The sequence below is a fragment of the Hibiscus syriacus genome, unplaced genomic scaffold, assembly GCF_006381635.1.
Source record: "Hibiscus syriacus cultivar Baekdansim isolate YM2019G1 unplaced genomic scaffold, ASM638163v2 tig00116991_pilon, whole genome shotgun sequence".
Lineage (NCBI taxonomy): Eukaryota > Viridiplantae > Streptophyta > Magnoliopsida > Malvales > Malvaceae > Hibiscus > Hibiscus syriacus.
Genome location: NW_024063509.1, coordinates 231,910 through 249,337, shown reverse-complemented (window position 1 = coordinate 249,337; position 17,428 = coordinate 231,910).

Below are 17,428 nucleotides of genomic sequence, written 5' to 3'. Positions count from 1 at the left end.
TCATCAAATTGTTCTATGTATTCAGTACCACTATTACTTCTTACCATTTCAACTTCATGTTTATAGAAAATAAATTTCTATAACTTCGCTTTTGATCTTTTAGCAAATACACATAGCAATACTTTTGCTATCATCAATGGAGGTAATAAAATATTTATTCTCATTCGTCTGTGTCATTATTACGATTTTTTTAAGAACTTAACCACTAAAATTTTCTCAGTGTCAACATCTTTCGTTTCATATTTATGGTCCAATGTCATCCATAATTCTTTTATCCATCTTATGGATACTATATACAATGTATCCAACAATCCATTCAGGATGTAGTTTCAGTAAAGGAAGTTAGAATACTCCAAAACCTTAACAACAATGAATATGATAACAACATTTACCTCATCCATTCTAATAATAGGAGGATTATCCGATATTTGGTCAAATTCAACATGACCAAATAGAGCAACATCTTATGTTGTCACATCTTGAATTTCTATCCATAAAATTTTACAAGTTTCTCATTATGACTCATGACCACCAACAATCATGATTTCGTTTAACACACGCAATTAAAATTAATAATAATTCTAACAATAAATCGAAAATAATTTCGGTTTATTCTACCAACAAAATTTAGTTAGAAACTAAATTAATAACAAAGTAGTTACTTTCAAACGATTCCTATTATAAATAATAATCAAATAATTTTTTTAAGCGACAAAATTAAAATTCCAATAAAAAAAAATTAAGTCTTGTTTATATTCGATTTTGTTATCGGACAAAATCAATATTCTAAAACAAAATCAGTAACCAATGTTACTTCAATGACAATTTCTGTTAAACATATTTGTCCACTTTGAGATTTTAGCAAACCCATTAAGACAATTGGATAAATCCTAAAACAAATTTATTTTCTATCTTGGTTTTCTCATAATTTTTTAATCATCCCAGATTAAAGAAAGCTGGAAGAATGATATAGTCTGTCTTAAGATGATTACACAAAATAACAATCTTAAACGAAATCGAACCTGATAAAATAAAACAAAAGAAGTTAAACTTCTTAAAAATATAAAAATAAATACTCTTTTTTATTGATATATCGGTTGGAAACAGTTGAGGTCTGTCACTACACAGTTTTCTTAGACGGATTTTCGACAACTCCTTTGGTGCTCGAGGTCTTTTAGTCATCTGCCTCCCATGATACAACAACTAGATAATCAACTACAGTAGCACAACAATAAAGATCATGAACTATCATTGCCTTCATTTATCACTGGAGAACTAATGGAGATTTTTTTTTTGAACTTGTCAAAAAACTTGTGGAACTTATTCAAACTTGTTAAAACTTATTCAAACTTTTCTGAATTGTGAATAACCTAGAAGGTTAACACAATATTTATAGGGGATTCTCAAAGGAAAAACAATCCTTCTGAACTACAATATTGTATTACAATTGTATATAAATTTGTAATAATATATTTCTATTTTAATTGAATATAAATTCATAAATAATATATTTGTATTTAAAAAATATAAATTTATAAATAATATATTCCTATTTCAATAGAATATAAATTCGTAATAATATATTCATATTTTAATTGAATATAAATCTTTAAATAACATAACATTATCCTATTAATATTCGAAATTTAAAGAATCCACATAATATCTTTTTAATTCAAAATATTCAAATAAATATGTCATATTTAAATAAAATTCAATTATCAAATTCATCAATGAATTCAACACATTTTTTCAACAGGTTCCATTGTACTTTGTATACTCATGCAATTTGTCTCGTCATAATCACATAAAATATATTTTATTTATATAAATTTTAATATATATTAATAATTTATATTATTATAAAAATATAAAATATATAGTCATCTTATTATAGAATATTTTCTTATTAAGTCTTTTTATTGTAAAAATTTATAAACTGGTTATCTGATTGAAAAATAAAAAAAATGATATTGTTTAAGTATTAACCTTAAATTTTATACATTATAATAAGTTGATCTGAATTCTAAGAATTTAACCCCCAACATTTCAAAGTTTTATTAATTTAATCCCTTAACCTATTTTCATAATCTGTCCTTCATTATCTTCCTTTATCACCATGTAGGTGTAAGCATTCGACCAAGTTGAGTTGATTTGAGTAAAAAAAAATAAGTTATTCGAATTGATGAGTCATATTTATGACTCAAATTTATTTGAAATTTCTCTTATTCGAGCCGAGTTGTTCAAGTTTCCATATAAATTTAATTATAATTATTTATAACATTATAGTATGGATTGAGTCCAATTATCGACTTTCTCTATCCATATAAGATATACAAATTTTTTCATATTATTTTTATATTATAATATTATTTAATACATCAAATATAATCTAAAATTATAAAATGTATTTATAATATTACTTTTCAAAGAAGGTATTTTGAGGATAAATGATTCAAGTAATTGATGAGAAGAAAGGATTTACAAAAAAATTGTAGCCAAAAGACCAAATTGAATAAAATAAAAAGTTACGAATTTAAATTGAAAAATTACTAAATTTAAATTTGAAAATAGGGATTGAGATTACATAGGTATTCTATGTACATGTAGTTCAAATTTGATAAATTGGACTTAAAATGAATGATGGATTGAAAAATAAATAAATCATGCAAAGTTAAGGAACTAAATTGAAAAACTAGAACATTTACTATCAGAAATAATAACTAAAGATACATATGTATTCTACAATGATTTAGTAGCATGTGACTAAAATATAGTGAAAATAGATTAAAAATGAAGAAAGAATTGAAAGTATAAAAACAATTAAGGACCTAATCATAACATTATCAAAATATTCAAGTTAATTTTTTTTATTTTTCTATTAACTCAAAAATTTTAAATTCTAACTTTGTTCGAACTCAAAAATCGACTCTATAATTCGTTAAAGTGGATTGATAGGAACACACACATATTTGTATAATCACTGGTATCTGATTTACTAATCGATTAATCCGGATTGAACACTACAGAGGCAATGATGACCCTCCCAACCCAATTTACTCCATTCACAATCGTCATAACTCAAACCCTTGACCTTGCTTAAGGAATCTAGTACATCATCTGAAACCGGACAGGGTAGTGATTATCCTGCAGGCTAGTTCCAACAGATGATTCATAAGAGAAAATTTGCCCAAAGCTAAAGAAAAAAAAGTCTCTAGGATTTAACGGAATATTATAAAATCAAACAATGCCAAAATCAGTCCACAAGCCGGACTGTTATAGCAAAAAATCGTCTTTATCCGAATTTTTCCAAAAATAGCAAAATCTCGGAAATCACTCTAAATTGAAATTCAAAATAAATTAAGCAATCTGCAAAAAATCCAGCCCAAATCGGATTTAAAATGACTTCTTAACTGACAAGCGAAATATTATCATAAATAGTAAAAAATAAATAAAACTAGTGAATCGGAGGAGAAAATTGTAGAATTTGAGGTCGAAAAAAAGGCTACATGGAGCCATGCTCATGTGGACAGCGTGCGCGTCGAAAAAGACTTTTCGAATTAGGGTCTTATGCGTGATTCCGACACCAGTAGCCAAAGTTATGGCCAAAAGATTGAAACGCACTCAAAACGACCCCAATGAGGAACATATCACAATCAACTCCCGCCTTTGCGGTGATCTACCAACTCATGGTATCTCAGCGCCATTAAGGTGCAATCTGACAGCTCAACATCATCTGTCTCGGATCCCCCTATATCATTCTAACTTTGTTCGAACTCAAAAATCGACTCTATAATTCGTTAAAGTGGATTGATAGGAACGCACACATATTGGTATAATCACTGGTATCTGATTTACTAATCGATTAATCCGGATCGAACACTGCAAAGGCAATGGTGACCCTCCCAACCTAATTTACTCCATTCACAATAGTCATAACTCAAACCCTGACTTTGCTTAAAGAATCTAATACATCATCCCACTATTTCAACTTGTTGTTGATATATATATAAGCATAGAGAAGATAGAGACAAGATCCAAGGTTTGGGGGGTCTCGAGCAGAGAGAAACAACAAAAATGGAGCCAATTTATTGTCTAAAAATTGCAGCAAAACAACAACATAGTACTAATGAATCCAGCTTTAACGAGGCAAATCCAGTCTGGCTTTCATCTTAAATTTTACTTACCACCACAACCACCCAACCCAAACCATCAACTAATCCTTGGATTATTCCATCAACAATCAAATGTCATTATAAACCCTAATCATCTGAAATAAAATAAAATAAAATAAAAATCTTAGGCAAATAATTCTCCAGCTAAAAGCACATGCAATGATGCATGTGATGTGAACATCCGGACCCACAATCTCCCTTCTGCTAAAAACATGGGTTCCATTTTTTTAACTTGTTATACAATTTGAGTTTCTTTTTTTTTTTAAATTAATGATTATGGTAAATATTAGTAGGGTTTAACATATTTAAGCAGTGTCTAGAAGTATTTTAATTCAAATCATTATATAATCTTATTCATATGATTATGATAAATATTAGTAGTATTTATAGAATTATTAAGCAAACATGTATTATAGTTCACTCGATCAAAGATACAATAATTATTCATAAAACTGAACTCAATCACGATGATTGATAAATAAGTTATAATATAGTTGTTTTATATGAGGTAACATTAAGTCTATACGTCACATATGAATATATATCATGCATAGAAACATCAATGTCAAAAATCATGTTTGATTTTAGTCGATCATTAAAATAATTATTAAAGACATCCAAAGAAACTATAAAAGGGGTCCATCCAGGTGATTTGAGCCATAATATCGACATAAGTACCTATGAAACTCAATATTAATTCGGGGTCTGTCGTATAAAGGTCGACAAACCCATAAATCAAACGGAACAACTCATGCAAGATGGACGAACTCGAAGGTCATAATATATCAAAGTTTTAAACTCACACTAAACTGAACCAATCACGTGAAATTGAAGGTCCAAATACACCGTAGTGTTAACATAAAACGGAACAACTCATGCAAGATGGACGAACCCGAAAGTCCAAATATGTAGTTGCTCGATTCTAGGCATGTCATTGTACTATATGACCTATATTTAGTTTACTTGGGTAATTAGAACATCATAAGCCTTTACCAATTTATTATGCCATGCATACCAGAACTTGCGATAATTTCATGATTTATGAACAATTCACCATTTATACATAAATATCTCTATATTTCCATATGAATATATATTTTTATCAAACTAAGGTGATTATAAAATAATATATATTCTAATAATATTTTTAATCATTTGACAATGAACGCTTAAATCATTCATACTATATTCATTTATACTCGAACCCGAATCTATAAGAATAATATCATTTTTAACCATTAAAATAATTTAATTCGTACATCACTAAATATTTTACATGTATATACGATATGATACATGCCTTGCTTTTTTAGAATATGAAGATTTTTTTCTTGACATGGTTATTCAACACATTAATTGGATGACTTGTTATAAACCTTTATAACATTATTTAATCAACGATGCAACATGTATCGTTTTAATAAAAATATCACATAAAATATACTTTAAGTATATATTTTAATTAAACGGAGAATTCTAATTACTAATTTTGATAAAATAAATATTTTAAATATTTAAATAAAAATAATATATTTTAAATATTTATTTATAATATAAGTCAAAAAAAAAAAGGAATTTTGAATATTCATCGAAAGAAATGGGAAAAATGGTAAAAGACAAGTGTACGACCTCCCTCTCTCTCCCCATCGCTCTATGTCTCCATTGTAGAAGTCCCTTTCTCTCGGGTAGTTCTGCGGTGCGGCGCATAAAAAACGGTTAATATACGACGTGACCGGTTAAATAAGTGATCGGTTAAAATTTAGACCGGTTATGTTATATTATTTAACCGGAAATATTATAAAGTACAATAACATACTAGGTAGCACTTATATAATGTAATAGGTAGCGCTTATATTTACCTATTTTATAAGTAAACCGGTATATTTATACCGATAGCATTGCAAATTTACCTATTACATTATATTATATTGAAAGTGTCCATACTTTTTATAAAAAAGGATCGATATTTCTTTTAAAGTTATGTAATTTATGTTTCAATTTTTTTTAATAGTGTTTCATGTTTTCCACCTATAATATTAATTTAATAATTTCATTTGCACAAAAAATTATTTGATTGTTTTGATATTTTATAAAATATTATTTAGAATTTTTAATTTAATAATAATATATATCGTAACGTAAAAAATAAATCATTAGACGCCTATAATTACTAAATTAATATCTTAAAACTCACTCAAAAGATAACCTTAAATTAATGTTTTCCACAGTGAGCATTGCAAATTTACCTATTACATTATATTATATTGAAAGTGTCCATACTTTTTATAAAAAGGATCGATACTTCTTTTAAAGTTATGTAATTTATGTTTCAATTTTTTTAATAGTGTTTCATGTTTTCCACCTACAATATTAATTTAATAATTTCATTTGCACAAAAAATTATTTGATTGTTTTGATATTTTATAAATAATATTTAGAATTTTTAATTTAATAATATATATATCGTAACGAAAAAAATAAATCATTAGACGCCTATAATTACTAAATTAATATCTTAAAACTCACTCAAAAGATAACCTTAAATTAATGTTTTCTACAGTGAAAAAAGTATGGACACTTTTATAAAAAGGATAGACACTTTACAATATAACCACTACCTATTACATTATATAAACGATACCTATTACATTATATAAGGGCTACCTATTACATCATATGTTTACCTATTATATTGAAAGTGTCTATACTTTTTATAAAAAGGATCGATACTTTTTTTAAAAGTTATGTAATTTATGTTTCAATTTTTTTAACAGTGTTTCATGTTTTCCACCTACAATATTAATTTAATAATTTCATTTACACACAAAATTATTTGATTGTTTTGATATTTTATAAAATATTATTTAGAATTTTGAATTTTATAATAATATATATCGTAACGTAAAAAATAAATCATTAGACGCCTATAATTACTAAATTAATATCTTAAAACTCACTCAAAGGATAACCTTAAGAACACTTGAAGAAGCAAGAGAACAACTATCCAAGCAATCAAAAACGAGAAAATCCCAACATGATAACAACTGAACATATCATATCAATGTTCAAACTCAAGTTGTAGATTTTGATTTCCTTTTGCTTGGCATCATATGAGATTTGGATTTTGATTTCCTTTTGCTTGGCACCATATGAGCTTTGGATTTTGATGAGCATCGGAAGTATTTCAGACTTATGATTTGGGTGGTACTCAACTTATGATTTTAGTTGCTATTTGTTACATTTCTTGTATACCACCTAGATCATACGCCCGAAACGTTTCTGACGCTTTAAAGTTGACCAAAAAATAAAATGGTCGGGATTTCCCTCGCGTTTATACGTTGGAAAAAAAACAATGGAAATTAGGAATAATCAATGATAACATGCATATTGGCTTGGGCTAATATTTATAGTGGAGCCGAAATATATATTGAAATTCAAACTCAAATTGAAATTTAAATTCAAACTCCAATTACATATGAAATGAATTTGAAATGCAGTGTTAAATTGAACATGAAAATTGCATAATTGATTCATTATATTTTTGTCAACATTATATTTTGTCAAAGTACGCAGAAAAAAATAGGAAATTTGAAATTAGTTTTGATTCTCGTACGAAAACTCTAATTTGCTCCTGCAAAAAATTCGAGACCGTTGGACTTCCGTGTCGCCATCAACTTCACATTTTGAAGCAATTGGACTACACATATTTGCCCGGGACTTTGATTCAAAGTAGGTGGACTAATGATGCGAAGGCTTCTGCACCCAGCTATGTTGATTTGAATGTGTCTCCAGAAGTGATGCAAATGGCAAGGTTCGCTGCTCTACGTTCAACGTCAAGTAGGTTATGCTACATTGCATCAAAGACAGACGAGTCTTTCAAAACCGCAAGAGATGAGATGAAAAAACTAATAGAAGAATTAGAAAACTCGTTTGGTTTGAATCATTCAGTCAACCAGAGCATTGTAGTAAACAATGTTCGTGACCCTCAACGAAAACAACGCAAGCGAAAAGAAGTGCCGAAGAACAAGGTCGAGAAGCAAATTAGGCGATGTGGGTACTGCAACGGTGAGGGGCATAACAAACTAACATGTCCTCAAGTCAAGCTCAGTTTGAGTACAAGCACACAGCCTACATCAACTGATTTTTTCGAAGACGGAATGAAATGACAACGATCTCCATATAATATATCGTAAGTATCAACATGACTCCTATTGTATGTACATATAAATATTTTGAATGAAGGAAGAAAAACCGCGTTACTTAAAATTACTGACACTCTTTTAAATGGTATCGACACATTTTTCTTCCAATCTGGACATAAAGTACCGACACAATATTATAAAGTGTCGATATAGGTTGTAGACCTATTCGCTCATAAAACCGGTATATTTATACCGGTTATATTACAAAATTATCTATTACATTATAATTATGGGTTCCGATGTGTAAATGTCGACACTTTTTTAAATCGTATCGACACATTTTTCTTCCAATATGGACATAAAGTACCGACACAATATTAAAAAGTGTCGATATAGGTTGTAGACCTATTCGCGCATAAAACCGGTATATTTATACCGGTTATATTACAAAATTATCTATTACATTATAATTATGGGTTCCGATGTGTAAATGTCGACACTTTTTTAAATCGTATCGACACATTTTTCTTCCAATATGGACATAAAGTACCGACACAATATTAAAAAGTGTCGATATATGTTGTAGACCTATTCGCGCATAAAACCGGTATATTTATACCGGTTATATTGCAAATTTACCTATTTTATTATAATATGTTGAAAGTGTCCATACTTTTTATAAAAAGGATCGATACTTTTTTTAAAGATATGTAATTTATGTTTCAATATTTTTTAAGTATGTTTCATGTTTTCCACCTACAATATTAATTTAATAATTTCATTTGCACAAAAAATTAGTTGATTGTTTTGATATTTTATAAAATAATATTAAGAATTTTTAATTTAATAATAATATATACCGTAACGTAAAAAGTAAATCATTAGACGCCTATAATTACTAAATTAATATCTTAAAACTCACTCAAAAGATAACCTTAAATTAATGTTTTCCACAGTGGAAAAAGTATAGACACTTTTATAAAAAGGATAGATACTTTACAATATATTAAAAAAGTATAGACACTCAAATGTATATGTACACATAGAAGCAAATATGGAATAATTAATGAAAATATACACACAATATAATCACACCAAAATATAAATACACAAGAATGTTCAAATAATGTACCGACAAACAAAATTAATCCGATGAAAAAGGGTTGTTTCTAACGAAGTCCGGAACATTAGAGGCCTTCAACAAATTTTCCAAATACTCTCGTATGTTTCCGCCTTTTTCTGAGGACATACATAAATAATTTCAATTATCAAACTAATGAGGTGCAATTTGACTAACAATAAATTAAATTCGCATAAGCATGAATAAATTTGTGTCATACCTAGAGCTTTGTCGTTCGAATGGGAAGCAGCGTCAAAGGTATGTGGACATATGTAATTGTATTTCTATATAAACACATAAGTTGTTAAAATAATCAATGTCTGAACACCTGTTCAACTGGAAAAACATATTGCATAAATGCAACTTACCGGATTATAAATCATTTTTTCCGCTGAATCATCGACCAAAAGTGTATTTAGCTCGTTAAAATCTGGACACGCGTTCCAAACATCATTGAGATCTTTACAGTAGGTAACAGAATCGTATGTTTTGCATTTTTTTTATCCTGTTCACAAACAGTCGAACATAAATATGTAGGAATCATAGACAACGAAAAGTCAGCAAACTGTAATGACATTCATCTTACCCACACGAATAGAAAATGCTCGGAAAATACAGGTAGTTTCTCAAGTACACGGTCGACGTTATGCCTGAGATTGTAATCAAGTTTGAATGTTAACATTCAAATGTATATTAACGATTTTGACTACAGTAATTCAATTGCCTCAAACTTGTTCTAACCTCATCTTTGAAGACCAAAGGGCAACAACAAAATTGTCGACACAAAATTGCATAAATTCAAATAATCCTCTTCTGAGGACAACATCTACAACATGAAGAAATGAGATTAAAGTTCTACGCTTATATGTTAAAATAATGGATACAAAAGAATAGAATTAAAACCTGCCGGCAGTCTTGGGATGTAGGCAAGGACACCATTGAGATCAAAAATTAAAAGTTTTCTTGAAGGCGGCGTTGCAGACACGATATACTTGTTTGGATCATCATCTTCATCATCATCATCATCGTCATCATCTTCATCGCCAGCTTCATCGTCATCATCATCGTCATCTTCATCGTCAGCTTCATCTTCTGCGACCGCTTGGTTGTCCACATCTGTTAAAAGAAAATAAAATAAAGTTCAGAACGTGTAAATGTTAAGAAACATAGATAATGAATTACCTAACTCGTTTGATGTCGTTGACGTAATTCATTACGCAACATGGAGACTTCACGTTGCAATGATGAAATATCGGATCGCATTCCACTCACAAGGGAATCAATATGCTCCCGAAAATTGACCATGTATTCCATCACGGTCTTAATTGTGACATCCTCTGCAACTGGAGCTTCTTCCATCATTGCGTCTCCACTTGGTTGCTCTTCTTCATGGCCAACGGGGTCCATTTCCTCCCTCTCTTGATCTAATCCGACCTCCTTGACACGCTTCCAACAGAGTTTTTCAACAAAATCATATCCCGCTTTTTTAATAAATACCATGTCAATCTTGCGGGTTAATCGAACAGGGGCGTCATGCGAAAAATCAACTTCCTTCTTCTTCAACAGATGGGTGATGACACATCCATATGGTAGTGTAGTTGAAATTGTTGCTCCCTTTGTGACCATATATACAATTGTATTAAATATGAGTTTTGCAATGTTTGGAGCCGTTTTGGATTTATACTTTGCTATCCACCAATAATCGCTGTCTCGAAGCGTTGAATGTTTTCCCCCACTAGGCCGGATATACCATGTGAGCATTTTGTGAAACACTCTCGACTCTACATCGAGGTGAATTGGGCTATTTCTAGTAACCCGTTTAATTGTAGACCAATCTACACCATTTTCATCTGAATCCCCTGTATTCGCTACACCTAAACCCTCCGCAATAGTTTCTGGAGAGATATATATATCCTTCCCCATGACATGTGTATTAATTCCTATTATATTAGTCTTATTAGGCTCGTGCTGTAAGGAAGCATTGTTGTAGAAGACTCTAACTAGGTTGGGATAATATCTTGGTTCTACACCAAGGAATTCAAGCCAACCCCAAGATGTAAATGTGGATTTAAAACTAAATGCATATTTATCATCAAACAAGAAACCCAGGTCAATGACACGTTCGGGACGAATCTTCCTTACTTTAAAACTCGTCTGCCATCTTTGTTTCTCCATGTCGGATCTAAAGTTCAGAGTTTCGAAGGACCTGATTTCCTCAGAAGAATCGTTTGTTACAGAAGGAGGTGGTTGAGAAGAACTGGGTTGAGAAGAGCTTTGAGAAAGACCTCGCTTCTGACGCTGACGTTTTGGAGCCATTTTGGTTGGATGCTACCCCTATTACAATGGAACACAAACACATTCAGGATAAAAACTCCAATATAGAAATCAATCAAACCCATAAAATATCGATAAATTTACCTGAATATCTGATCGTCACTTATGATAACGGTAGAAGAAAGAGGAAGATCTGCCTGCTTGCCTTTATGTTTAGGGTTTCTCGATTAAGAGTACTATATATCGTAAACGGTGGAAAACACTTGATATTTAAATTAGTACACAAACTATATTAGTGTCGACACATTATTTAGACATATTCTCTCATAAAACCGGTATAATTGTACCGGTTAGATTGAAAAATTACATATTACATTATACTTCTGGGTTCGATGATTTTGGGATCGACACTTTTTATATATGGATCGACACTTTATGGGTGCACCCTGTTTTCCATTCATTCTGGAAAAAAAATATCGACACAAACTATATTAGTGTCGACACATTATTTAGACATATTCTCTCATAAAACCGGTATAATTGTACCGGTTAGATTGAAAAATTACATATTACATTATACTTTTGGGTTCGATGATTTTGGGATCGACACTTTTTATATATGGATCGACACTTTATGGGTGCACCCTGTTTTCCATTCATTCTGGAAAAAAAATATCGACACAAACTATATTAGTGTCGACACATTATTTAGACATATTCTCTCATAAAACCGGTATAATTGTACCGGTTAGATTGAAAAATTACATATTACATTATACTTTTGGGTTCGATGATTTTGGGATCGACACTTTTATATATGGATCGACACTTTATGGGTGCACCCTGTTTTCCATTCATTCTGGAAAAAAAATATCGACACAAACTATATTAGTGTTGACACATTATTTAGACATATTCTCTCATAAAACCGGTATAATTGTACCGGTTAGATTGAAAAATTACATATTACATTATACTTTTGGGTTCGATGATTTTGGGATCGACACTTTTTATATATGGATCGACACTTTATGGTGCACCCTGTTTTCCATTCATTCTGGAAAAAAAATATCGACACAAACTATATTAGTGTCGACACATTATTTAGACATATTCTCTCATAAAACCGGTATAATTGTACCGGTTATATTGAAAAATTACATATTACATTATACTTTTGGGTTCGATGATTTTGGGATCGACACTTTTTATATATGGATCGACACTTTATGGGTGCACCCTGTTGGCCATATTGTAAATTTGCCTTTTACTTCCAAGTATCAACATGACCCTTAATGTGTATAAGAAACATGTACAACAACATACTGCTAACTTTTCTCATCTCATTCATAATTATATTCACATACAAAAATATAAATCGTATACAAAATTATAAATCTTATACAAAATTAACCCTACATTTACATCATTGCATCCTTTTGTTATTCTTATGTAATATTGCAGCTTTTGTTATCTCCTGTCTTCGTTCATTTTGATTGTGGCTTACGAGATCGTTTAATACTCGCGATCGATCCCAGTCTCCAACAACCTATATTCAAATTGTCAGAACGTTAAGTATTGTAACCTACAGCATTCAATCTACGACTTTTAACAATTTTAACACAAACGATTTTTTCTATCCACTTACAAAATCACCAGTTGCCCCTGTAGAACCGATCGATTCCATCCACATCATCACATACATGCCGCAATCATATCTGTTACAAAATTTGAAAACCACACATGTCAATTATGATGAATACTGCATAAATTAAGCTTTCTATTTGTGATAACATCTCATACCCATTCAATTGCTTATTCTTCTTATGCTCCACAAATTTGAAATTTTTCAAGGAATACTTTCCTAGAGATCCACAGGACTCAACCCAAATGCGTTTCTTATTATAAGAATCCAATATTTTAATCTGCATTAAAATAGAAGAAGTTATGCACCAAAAAAATTATGCATTATAATTTACATAATGTACTTTCATACATACATACATAACAATCTCTTAGCATCCTTCACTCTCTGTTTAGCTGCTTCAGTTGTAAACATACTATCATATATTGTTACAACATGATCTACCATATCCAACACCAACAGATACCAATGTGAATTATGGTAGTTTATTGTGATCATGATCTGCAACAAATTTCACACCCAATTTGACAAAATTCAACATTCTATATCCGAAAACATCATTTGTAATTGGTATGGTGTCTTACCTTCTCACAGTCGGTGAATTTCACATAGTTATCCAATATGACACCCCAGAAGGTAGAAATACTCTCAACACTTTCTTTGTTGTTGGCTTCCAACGCCTGTTGCTGTAATTACGCAACAAACATTATTAATTTACCGTCTATAACACTACTTTTCAATATTTATTAATTTAACTCACCACTAAGAGGTATGGAAGGTAGCCAATCCTCCGGAGTGACTTTTGAGAATCGTAGCATATGGTCCAGGCGAGCAAATCGATAACCTAACAAAATTAATTACACAATCAGAACATATTCAATAAGTTTTAACATTTTCTACTTTCTACTTACCACACCGCCAACCCATTCCGTAGGCTTCAACGTTGCAACGTCGTATACAGTAGCGAATTGATTTCCCATTGAGATTACAGAATATCTGTATGAATCATTAGGATTAATATGTTGTCATAAAATATTTAAATATCACTCACAAAACAATATATTTCACTTACCCCGATTCTAACTCGCTATTCCATAAATAATCACAAATTGCAGCTTCGATGTCATCAATTCCGCTTGGAATATCCGCTTTTTCAACCTACAATTTTGCATACAAATTTTTGTCACAACAACATAATAAAAATCAAATTAAGTATTCTTTTATTAAACTTACCTTCTGCTTCTTCTTCTGGGGTGCAGGACATTCCGAATCCAAAACTGCTGCTATAACACTCTCCGGTGTATAAATGACATCGACTTCCTTCCTCCTCATTTCTTCCATCTCTTCTTCTTCCTCCTCCCTCTTTTCTTCTTCATATTTTTTCAGTTCATCGTACTTTTTTTCTACATAGCTCTTCATCTCTTTTATTTCACCCTTCAATTGAGCTCCTTCATCCGAGTATTTATCAACCACCCCCTTCACCCCCGTAAGTTCACTCCTCAAATCCACAACCTCCTTCACCACTCCCTCAAATTTTTCTCCCGTCACCATCTTAATATCACCCCTTAACACCCCAACTTCTTTCACCACTTCACCCCTCAACACCTCTACTTCTTTCACCACTCCATCTATTTTTCCTTCCACTACCCCCTTATGCCTCTCGAGTGTATCTTCGACTCTCTCGAGTTTCTCTACGACTTGATCAAGTTTCTCTTCGACTCTTGATTATCTTTGCATGATTTCAAATTGGAATTTTTTGAAATCAGCCAATTCAGACATCAAAATGTCGAAGTTACTCTGTTTTGCTTCACCGTCGTCCCACTCACCGTCATCCCCAATACAACCATCCCTCCTTTCTTCTCCTCTGCCTCCACTGCCTCCTCTACATCCTTGCCAATAACCTTCAAAATTAAATTACAATATTAAGACATGATTATATTCTTAATATTATTTAATTACATTTATTACCATTTCTTGCTTCTTCCCTCTATCCAACTTCAACTTCACCATCACTCTAACCACCTCTTCCTTCCCCCATGCACGGATGCGTGCCACTCCGGTTCTTTCATAAGCCGGCACTGCCTCACAGCCCGACCAAAAATCGAACAGTGCAACCTGCATTTATAATAAAATTTATATTTTTATATAAAAACACAAAAAAGTCATTCAACTCATTTACCTCTAAGATTGCTATGCACCCTTTGAGGTATCTCTGGCTGCCCTTTTTAAAGGTGATTATTGATTCAATCAATCTCGAATGGATATATTCAGCCCAATTGAATTCACCCTTCAAGCCTTCATCGCAAATGAGCTTCATATATTCCTTGTTCGTTGACGTATCACCCGTTGGACAAAGAAATATCCCGACAAGGTACAATAGAACTCGGGCCTTCAGCTCATCCCCCCTGTAAGATCCACTTTTGATATCCTCTTCAACTTCAGCATATGTCACCTTATGATTCAAACCATATTTGGAGGCAAGTGCTTTCCAGTTCTTACTCCTACAGACTTCTATAACACTTTTGCCTTTGTTTTGTACCCCCAATACGGCTGCAACAGTCGATACCCCCAGAGGGAATGAATAATCACCATACTTAGCCATACATTGACTGACGTCAAATTGTGCCATCAAGGATCGACACAATTCCCTCCGAATAGGTCGATCCCTTACTCCGATCAACGATCCAAAACCTATTTCTCCCAGCACATTCAACTGACCCTTCTCCTTAAGGTGTTTAATTAATAAATTCACCCTTTTAATGCTGCATCTTGTCGACACTTCTTACATTTTTTAACAATATATAATGTTATAGTTCTTATATATTTGTATCAACGTATTTACAAGTTTAATGAATACCTTATTTTCATGTGCTTTCCTCCGTTCTTTGTATTCTTTACTATCATTCCTTGACTGTGTGATGTAAGGTTCCTTTTCAGCATCACTCATTGAATTCCATTTGGACCTCACATCTTTTTTCACCTAATATTAAACATAAGCGTTTCTTAATCAATACATTAACACTAAATACTAATACTACTCAATGTCAATTTCATTTTACATACCGAACCGCTCTGTGTGCCATCTCCCTTCATCCTTTTGCATTCGGCCATACTGTTAACATTTAAAATTTGTAATCAATTTAAAGTTTATCGATACTTTAATCCAATTACCATTTCAACAATAATAACAAAAAGACATTGATACTTACTAGAAGTACATATATCCACCCTTTGGTTGCTTTCGAGTCTCGGCCTCAATTTCAAAGTCATCTGCTCCACCAACAATTTTCCAACCCATTGACTCCATTTTTCCTTCATATATCAGTTTACGCAAATCAAATTATTTTGTTACATACACTTTTCAATATACAAATATAGATAACTACTCTTGTGGTAAAACAGTTTTCTTCAAAAGAATTTGAATGGCCACACCAAAATGTGTCGGCACATTTATACAACCTATAATATCATTTTCTACCTATAATATTTAATAAAAGTATCGACATTTATATTTTTCCTTGAATATCTATTTCTACCTGCAATCGGTCCCAAATGCTTCCTTACTCCAAAACCCCAAACAACACATAAAAAACCCTATCGCGATTACTGTAATAATAAAAAATTAGGGTTTCGACAACATACTTTTCGATTCGACTGCAGCAACAAACAAACAAACTTCGCTTTAGAAACGCCTTCTGAAATGCATCAACAATTACTCTTCGATTTCAAAAACTCGTCCGTTCTATCTTTTTTCAGAGGATATTTAGCTATGGCCTTTATATTTTCATCGGATATGTTATTTATATTTAATCGATACAAATACAAAAGTGTCGATACTTTTATGTCAGGTGTCGATACTTTCGAAAGGATAATTACCTGTTTCTTTGAAAGTGTCGATAATTTATTACACGTACTTACGAAAGTATCGACACTTTCAATATATCCGGTATCATTTTACCGGTTTTATCATTTTGATACCGGTTTTATCATATTTTTACCTGTTATATCGTTGTGGATCGATATATTTTTTTAAAGTATCGACACATTATAGGCGCTATAACAGCTTCTCTTT